Below are 10,618 nucleotides of genomic sequence, written 5' to 3'. Positions count from 1 at the left end.
ACCTCGGCTTCCCATTCTGTGTATACACTGAAAACCTTTTCTTCTTCACTGTCATCCTGCATGGTTTCATAAGCCGGGATAAACTCTTTAACCCGTGGACCATATTTATGTAATGCACTCTCCTGACTCTGTTACAGAGTACAGGAAATAAAGACAAAACCATTTGCTCAGTCTCACAAGCCATATATGTCTCCAGAAACATCTGTGCCACTGGCAGATTTTCTGTGAGTGATGCTGGGTTGTATTGTTATGTCTTTGACTGCACACATTTGGCCTCTCAGTTACATTTTAGATGAATGACTGACAGGACATTCCCACTGACAGGACTTTTCAACCACCAAGTATAAAAGTTGTGCCCCTTGTGACCAGGCCTTTTAGATGCTGAGAGAAAAGGAGGCTCATGGGAAAACCACCAGAGAGTGCTTATGTGCACAGATGTAAACAAATCCCATTGTTTCGTTAACAAGTTGCAGGCACAGGATTCGTTTATATTCAAAGGAGAAAAAAACAACTGGGCGTCTGATTAACTAGCAGCGTTGCCAAGGTCAGATTAATTCAAGTCTTGCTTTAAAGGGCAACTCTTTAAAGGAACATTGTTCTCGGAAAAAAAGATCAAACCCATGAGAAATGTTTTAATTGAACACATCAAGAATTTATGATTCATGATTTGTAACTGACATAAATAGCAAAAACCAATCCTTTATGGACGCAGAGTCCTGGAGCAAGCCTGGGATTACCCTGAGGAGGGAAGAGGCTTTCCCACCATTGTTATTGCTGTTCCAACCAAAGAGCTATTCTGTTATGAGGTGACACAAACAAGAACCACATGATCATGCTGCTTGTATCCATCTCTCTCTCACAGCTTGATTTTCAGATGTAAATGCATTTGACTGTTGACCGCAGGAGCTGTAGGTCGTATGACCACAGAACACCACAATACAGGAGTCAGTGGTGACTGAGAGTTATGTGTAACTTCATGGTGGCATGCCAAAGGTGCCATGAGTGAAATTTAGCATGACAGACAGAGCTGACAGTGTTGGTGCCTATAGGAAGGCAAAACAGACCAATAGTGTTTTTTATTCTTAAAAAGTACACAACAAACCCAGTTACAGTTAACCTGCTCATAAGCACCAGAATCATGATTCTAACAAGGTATAAGCTACTTGTCTGGGCTGGTTGACCTAAGGATAAATGTCACTGCTTATTTCCTTTGTGTTTAAAGAACTGGTAGATTATACAGCATCTTATTAAAGACGTGACATCTCTTAAATTTGTAGACGAAATCTGAAGGCTCTTGTGCAACCCGAAAAGTCATCATTTGAGTTTTAGCACATCTGGTGTGCAATGTTCACACCATATGGCTGCAGTCAGTTCCTGGTTCTTTCTTGGCCACTGAAAAAAAATAACATTCTCACAGATTTTCTGCAACTTAATGTTTTATATTCACCCAACTCTTTCACAATTAGAAATAATAATTCTGCACAGAGTTCATATCCCTGACACACATCGTAACTGACAACTAAACAGAACAGAGAGGATCAACAGTGCCAAACTATGCAGTAATGTGACACTGGTCTGAGACTCATGAACATGGGTGTCATAGTATGAGGCCCAAGTACTTTCTGAACCATCCTAAATCCTAAAATTGGAGGTTAAATATGTGTCTGTGGCGGGTAACGCCATAGCATGGGAATGGGAGGGTTCCGTTGGATAGGGTTCCACCTGCATTACTATCTAGCAACTCCCGCTGGTTGATTGGGCACCCATAGATTGCATTTAAAGCCACATATGAAAGTTCTCTGCTCTATGTGAGCTTAGCTGTAGTCTGTGGTGTGAAAAGAAGCAGTTGGCGACACCACATGTCTCAGAGGAGAACTGTGGTGTTTACACCCTCCAAAATCGGCAGTTGGGTTAGCACAATTTATGCGGCTGATGTTGCAGACAATTAGCCATTCCAAATTGTGGTGGGAATTGGATATGCACAGTACTGCATTGGGTGCCAACTTTATTTTTTGTAAAAATGAAATATTTTTACTTATGACACAAGCCATAGTGAAGTTCTCTGTAGGAAATAGTGCACAGACACACACACATGCACACACAAACACACACACACGCCACTCTCAGAAACAATACATATTTGAAGCCTCTATCATTCTGCCTGTTTCTGTGTGGGCCCAATGTTCAGTTGATAAGTCATAGTTATGACTTTGCCTACTACCCTTTTGAACAAATTTAACCACTAGAAATGATAACAGATTACCTTCTTTGTATATTGCAGTAAAATGAATTTGGACTTTACAGTTAAAATAACTTGACTAAATAACTTACAAGGCTTGACTCCAGTTTAACTACATGTGTCATATTTACGAATTGAATGTTTTATTACAATACCTATTTGTATGTAGTGTATGTATACTTTTACATCTGTAAATGATAAAAGAACTTGTATCAGATTCAGCTAAACCAGGCAATGCCATTTTTGTTTTGTACCGTTATACACTCTCGATCAATGTGTGTGGATGAGGGGCACCATACATTTTGGAATGTCATTTGATCATTTTGCTTATATAGTGGCAGATTGCTCTTGAAAATGGCCTTGTATGCTAGTTCCTATAACTTTAACACACCACACAATAAATCAAAATGTTTTATTTCAGTCAACTATTCTGTAGAACATTCTGTAGCAGAGGGAGGGGAGGGGATAGGCAAGGGTCAACAAGCCCAATTTTTTGTTGCACCTTGCTGTCTAATGTAAAAACCTGATATATCATAAATAAAAATTAACCATATTTTCACCGTGCCTTTTTCACCACAACCTTATAAGATTAACCATTTTTTGCAGCCTTTTATGTTGTGCTAACTTCTTGTAGCTCTCAAACTGAGACCCGACCCTGACCTTTTCAATATATTTGGAGTGTGGATCAGAACATTTCTTCAGGTGAGTCTCATTGGGGGAATGGTGTATGGCCTATTTAATGTGCTTCAGTGTATTTAGTGGGTAGAGTTTTGTTATCTCAGCTTACTGGAAGACAGGGCACTGTTTCAGATGTGATTCAATATGAAGCTGTGGGTGAGGCTTTGTTTCAGATGCACCTATGAATGATGATAGGCAGAGGATTGTGTCATGTATGCGTTCTTGTGAGAGTGGGCCAGAACTTTGAATAAGAAGCAGTTCTGGCCCACTCTTACAAGAACCAATTGAAGGGGTGGGTTTAGCTAGGAGCTTTTGTTTCAGAGTCCCAGGTTATTGGATCACTGTTGGAAGCAGAAGGACATCGGAGCCCTGTACTGCTGGAAGCTCTCTACTCTCTATACCTACTGCCCAACCAATGGCCTCTCTCGCTCACTCGACGTTCTGGAGAGGGACAGAGAGCCGGAATAATTTTGCCGCAAGGGTGGAAAAACCTTATCCAACTCTCTCAGTGGTAATCTAAATGTTGAACCACCTCCTAAAAAAATGGGTGGAAACCAGCCAGCTGCCCTCTCCAGTTAGCTTGAGTGCACTACGAACCAGGTGACAGGACAGACGGCAGCCTGAAACTCTGCCAGCGTTAAATTTGATTGGCCAGTGCCTTCGGAAGCTCTGACAGTTTGCCATCAGTGGGATCCCGGGAGGCTGGGAGAGACCTCACCCAAGCAACGACGCGTGGAAGACGCTCTCATTCATTACCATAGATATCTATATCTGAGACTTCAACTCTGCACCAACCCTCATTTGCGTCTCACTGAAATAATTATGACGATTTGGAACACGATGATTTTGCTTTGGCCAGCTGCATTGTTTTTAAAGAAAAAAAAAATCTTCTCTCGTAATTATCTTTCAGAACCTCCAAGGAATGGTAATCAAATACAGAACAAATTCAAAACACATGAAGAGCTCCAAGTCTTCAGTGCTTTTTCTTTAGCTCTGTTGCATTTTTTAGAGTACTTTTTTAAGCACAGTCTTTGCAATGTGAACGAAAAGCAGAAGGCCTTGCAGTAATAGAATTAAAGTGAGAGAGTTCCCCAGCTGGCATTTTCCATGAGAACCATTGCTCTTCAGTCCTTAATGATGCAAAAAGGATGTCTTCATGCAAAATTATGATAATTAAATCAAATGGTCATGTAACATAGGTAATCTATTTTCCCAACCCCCCAATTTCTTATGTGCAAAAACCCTTTATACTGTAAAGCTTTAAAATATTTTTTTGCATTTCTTAAACATCTGCTGTTTCCAGATCTATCAAACAAAAATTCTGATATGAATTAATGTTGTGTTCATATCCATTTAAATATTTTTTTTATTTTAAAATGTTTGTGAATGGGTTTGCCTTTGGCCAAATTCTCATGCATGCTTACGTCATGTAGCTTGTCAGTACATCTACCAGGTATTTAAAGTGTGAGTGTGCCTTCAGGTTTGACTGTCTGATTAGACCATTAAATTCAGCTGTTTCCTGTCCTTCTCTGACAAGTATCTCTGTTAATCATTCAGGATTTGACAGCTGAGGTTGTGCTCCTTGCCAGTCTCATAATATGCAGGAATATCTTACTGAGGTTCTATCCTTATCTTCACCATCTAGGCTATACTTCACAGGTAATTTTGTCTACTGTATGTGTGTATGTTGGGGGCGGGGGGTGCATATGTTATATGCATGTTATGGTTTTTATTAGAACAGCAATAAAGTCAACAAAGAAAGATAAATACATTTCTATACCCGTATGTGTTTAATTACAAGAATTAGATGTTTTGTTTCATTTTCTCTCTGTTAGGCTTATTCAATTATTGCATTTTTTTTCTGTTCCTGGTCTGATGAGTTCATGTGAATTTCTTACATTGTCAGCTTTTTGTGTGCTATTCTAGTCTTTATTCCAGGAGTGACTAATTCATGTATGGTATGAAGCAGACCTTTCGTGTATTTCTAGATAAACTTTGTGCAGACATCAAAGGAGATTAAGCTCATCAGATGAAATGCCCTGAGCAATTGTCAGATGAGATTTTAAAAATGGCTTTGAGCTTCCTTAATGTATGCCAAGTGTTCTGCCTTGGCTGTACTTCTGAGCTTCTGTTTTCCTGAGCCTTCGCTTTACTGTTTATCAAATGCAAACTGGTAGGAATTACAGTAAACTCTTTGAAAAGAGCATCAAAAGTTACACATACCCACATCTGCCAGATTTTGCATTTGAAAAACTTTGAGGATGGTTATCACAAAAGAGCCAGAAAAAAATGGTATCAGGAACAACATCCAGAATGTTGTAAAATGCTGGGTGAGCAGAAACTGGACTGCAGGTACTCTGAACACAGATATTACTGTAGTTCTGGTTTAGACTAAACACAACTAAACACATTCTGTGATATTTAATTTTTTTTCAGCTTTTTTCTCACTTTTTGGATTTAAGATTTTATTCTTATGTACTTCACTGTTCCCCCAAAAACTTTTGATCACAAATGTCAGTGACATTATTCCAGTAGAAAAAAACTTCATCCTAAATTGTCTCAAAATGCATTTTGATATATTTCACGATGGGTGTTGAATAAAGACAATTTCTCCTTCATCTGAATATATTTAAAATTTATGCTTTTTTTGTTGTTTTTTTGGACATAAGAGTATCTCCCCTAACAACTACCACCACACCTCCCACTGTCTCAATGAAAACACATTTCTAATGCAAAACAGCGTTTGAAGCCCACTGATTTCTGATCCGGTAAAGCGATCCCCCAAAACAATTATATGAAATAATAATATCAGCAAATGTTATAATCAGTTCATTGATGAGATGGCACTGATTATAAATGCTCATTTATACTGTTATTAATTCTTTTGCTTCTCTTCCAAATACCCCTTCTCACCTCTTCTCAGGAGGACATGGAAACTAATATATTCTCGACAGGTTTCATTTCATAATGATTTCACTGCGGTAAAAATAGTGTAGTAACATATCAAAATACCAAAATGAGACGCTCTCCAGTCCAGTTTCATGAGGCTCTCAGCAGTCTTTGTTTGAGATTACACAGGCAGGTGCCGTGGGAATGGATTTTTCATTTTGCACACAATTTCCCACACTGAAGAACTGCAACTCAGCCAGAAAATCTGCATGGCCATGGCGATTCTGTGGGTGAACTCACTTCACAGTGCACCAACAATATTACACACAGTCACCCTTGTCAATCAGAGTAACTTTCATACATACCTGCTCTATAAGCGATGTAGTAATTTAGATTTCAAAGTTGACTTCAATTTAACTTTTTACATTTCGCTTTGTGTCGTGCCAAAAAACATCCCTGCAGTAGTGACTGTATTCACAACACAGCACAGCCTCTCGAGACGGGTTGCTTAAAAAGAACGCATATTATGATACACAATAAATGTGTATCCCATTTCGAAATTTTAATGAGCAGTGTGGATTGGGGCATTAGATTGATAACAGGGCGAGTGTGTTCAGTGATTGATAAAGAGCCGTTTATACTCCACAGTGGCAAAGGAAAGTGTTTGGATGGTGTTCAGCAAGTAAGGGTGTTGAGCAGAGGGCAAAGGATAATTTGTATTCCTAAAATGTGTAACGTTCTACAAAAGAAAATATTAGGCACTGCCAAAGCCATTTACCTTGTGAGGGCAGCTGTAGAATTCAAAGTCAGCACATGTCTCCTTTGCATTGGCCTCTCTGCTTAGTCTGACTGATTGAAATGAATCACTCAGTCCTTGGCTGTGAAGCGCTGTCTCACATGTTGCTCTTGGAAATGTACTGCCTTGTGCTCATTGAGAGATATAGTGGTCTAGCAGGTCAGCCAGAACATTTTTTTGGCAGGGATTTATTTGCACTTTTGAGGCCATTCATTAATACATCCACTTCACATGAATGGCAAATACAACATGACGGATATAAAACTGGCCACTTGGGTCTGCTGGGTGCCTCGTCCTGTTAAGGCAATACTTCACCTTCTGCGGTTTGTGATACTATTTCAGTTTTAGTATATGCTTTCAGTTGGGCCAGACAGTTTTTTTTACATGTAATCCCATGCGATGAAAAGGTATAGTTCAGCATCCTTGAAGTAAAATATGAATTTTAATTCCACTTCAGTTTTACTAAAGTCTTCTAGCATACTTCAGCATACTATTACGGCTTATTATCATGGGATGAAGTTAGGCCATTACAGTATGTGTTATAATAAGGAGTAAATTGTATTTTTCAAACATAATTAAACTTCACTGAATCCGCAGAGGGGTTTGCAGCATGAAAGCAGCTATGCCTGCAGATGATTGGACGTTCAAAATTGGGATGGGTATTGGAAATATTCAGTCCCATGTTGGGTGCCAAATTAATTTTTTCTAAAAATAAATAAAATAAAATCTACTTTAATTAAAAAATGACATGAAAGGTTCCACAAATAAAGCCTGTAAAAGGTTACACATACAATCCTTTTCCAGATACAACTGGTGTATATTCACTGGTGTGTATATATATATATATAGGCTATATATATATATATATATATATATTTGGGTTACAAAGCAAGATGACTTTGATCTCTACCCAGGCCCGTTATCTGTGGGGGTATTGTCTCAAAAATAAATAAACAAATGTAACTGATCCACAAATAAATGCAGCAGATCCACACATAAATGCAACTGATCCACGATTAAATGTAGGCTACCCAATCCAACAATAAATGCAGCTGGTTCACATATGGGCATTGCCTGTTGCTTTTACTGAAAGCATGTTCTAGATCCCACCTGGCCTCAAACATGCCAAATCATTTTCTTTTTTATGAAAATTCTCTTTACAACCCCGAAGGCAACACTTTTTCACAATGTAATGCTCAAGTAACATAAATTGTGCAGTCTACTGAGGATCTGGGGGGTATTTCATGAAACTGGGCCCTGTTTCACGAAGCAGGATTACTGAGTTAGCTGGATAACTGCACTGAGTAAAACCCAGAACAGCTCTTTTTACTTTTTACAGCTCTGTTCCAGATTTTGGAGGGTCCTGGGTTTCATTCAGTGCAGTTATGTAACTAACTCAGTGATCCTGCTTCATGAAATAGGGCCCTGGGCTGCAGAGAAAACCCGGAAGTGCTTGACATGCAATTGTTTACAAACATCTGAATTTTGTCTCTAGTCCTGATTTTCAAATAAATGCCCCATACAACCGGGCTTGCAAAATTTAAAGATTAAATTCAGATGTTCCATTACAACAATAGGGGTCATTTAATGGGAGTTGAAGCAACACTTAACATTTGATTCCAAGTCTACTCCAAAAATGACAGTCATACATCACTACACTCCGGGTTCTTACTGGCTGGCTCTGGAAATGTCCAAAAAGGTGTGCTGCTGCCTACTGGCAAAACTATTTCACAATAGTCCTCCAAAATGATTTTATGGGGATGTCAAATGGACAGATTTACTAAGCTAAGATTTTAAACCATACTTTATACTATTTAGAGTTCTTTTTTTGTTATGGTTGTCTCGTAGATATCCTCTTTTTTCTTCCACAATACAGTTCAGATATAGCTGGAATCATATTAATTGCAGATATGTTTCCAGTTTCCAGAGTAAGAAGAGTATATGCCTAACAATGAAATGCATTGCTAGGTATGCTTTGATGAGTGGGGTATTTCACAAAGCAGGATTACTGAGTTAGCTGGATAACTGTGCTGAGTAAAACCCGGAACAGCATTTAAATTCTTTTTTTTTTTTTTTTACCTCAGTCCATGTTCCAGATTTGGGAGGGCTCCGGGTTTTACTTGCAGTTATCCAGCTAACTCAGTAATCCTGCTTTGTGAAACAGGGCCCTGGGGTAGATCAGGGGTCTCCAATCTTATCTGAAATGGGCAAATGTGGGTGCAGGTTTTTGTCCTAGCCCACCACTAAACATCATGATATAAGTTTTCATCAGAAGAAGACGTTACGTGTGAACATAGCCTAACTTTGTTGACCAAGCTACGTTAGATACTAACGTTAGTTCAGTCGAGGTATCTTTATGTAACGTCAACTAACTAGCTTCGCTGGCTAACGTTGTCATGAAAAATTTTCCCGACCGCGAAAACTGCCTTACTTGTTTACATTTTGGACAGATGTGGATAGTGGGTTAATCTATCCTTGTTTCCGTCGCAGCACTTTCGACACAAGCAAAATCGGAAGCGCTCTTCTAAAATTTCTTCTTACCTGACCCAGTACGCGATATTCTGTAAATGCATTTAGATCAAACCTACCATGCATAAAAACGCTCTTTAATCACACACTTCTATTTATAATGTCATCATAGCGTGGAGTGTTTAAAACCATAAAGCCACCTCTCCGTTTATTTATTTATTTATTTATTTATTTATTTTGTCAGCGCATAGAACTCTCATGGTTGTTTTTACATTCATTCTGAATCTGATATGTGTTTTACGTTCATTCGGCTTAAGGCGCTGCCGAAAACCCTGTAAAGCTAAATGAGTCATATTGCACAAATTGTTGCTTTATATTTCATGTGATAATTATGTTGATGCTAAGATTGCTTTTCAGCTATGCCAGCTAACGTTGGCGAATGTAGCTGTTAGGCTCCTTGTAAACCAGGCGAAGGTAATTCCTACACTCAGTAATTATACATCTACATATAATAATATAAGAAACTTACTTTGTGGCTATCCTCCGTACTGTGCTTGATCGAATTGTTGGGACTGCTCCAGGGTTCAGTCGCAGTTCTTTGCAAAATCCACTGTTTTTGCGCCCAGTTCAAAAAGTCGTCTGGTTTAAAATGCAGACTGCAGACTCTTGTGTTGTTTGACACTAATGAACCTGATAAAAATTCTACCCACTTTTTTTTACATTTGTATCCTTCGGGATTGCGTGTAGTGAGTCACTATTTGTGCATCCTTCAACACAACAGTGCCGCTTGCAAGGTGCCATGTTTGCCAGACTTGACAGTGGCAAATACAGCCTAGCCCTCAATGTCAATCATAAGCAAATACACGCTGTGATAGGCTGCATGCAAATGAGCTCGCTTCCTGACGTCAGGAAGCGGCAATTTTAAAAATGTGGGGAAAAAGCACAGTAGGTGGCGCAGTGATTTTTAAAACACCAATTTTTATCATTCAAAACAAAAAAATATAAATTGCACATGATTTGATAATACAGCCAACACTGCCTATTTTACCACCAAGGGTAGTACAAAATATTTGCGAAGCAATTTCTGTCCGACTTTGACAGATGGAACTGCATGTAAACAAAGGATGGCAAACTCAAATCCAGGAGGGCCACTGTCTGCCAGTTTTTGATGTGTTCCTGAAAAAATGCTAATTCAACTGTTTAGATACGCGTTTCAAATTTATTGTCTGCCTGTTCAATTATAAGTTACTTCACCATCAAAATTTAGATGTAATTGCCACTGATGTAACAAATAAAAATGAATTCAACCAAACAACTGGTTTCTCAAATCATCACAAAATCACAATTACTGAATAATATAACAACTTGCACTTTGGATGATATTTAATTGTGGTCTCACACGGGTGATTCACCACACCAACACCCTGCTTAAAAAAATCAGTCTCATATTTGATGCATGCAAAGACTTGCATGTTCTCAATGGCAATCATCGGACAGCTAAGCATACATAGCTGTAGTTTTGCAAGTCTATCTTCATTAAACATTTA

Source organism: Anguilla anguilla, chromosome 11 (genome assembly GCF_013347855.1).
Source record: "Anguilla anguilla isolate fAngAng1 chromosome 11, fAngAng1.pri, whole genome shotgun sequence".
NCBI classification, from domain to species: Eukaryota; Metazoa; Chordata; class Actinopteri; order Anguilliformes; family Anguillidae; genus Anguilla; species Anguilla anguilla.
Note: the sequence above shows the minus strand (reverse complement) of the source record.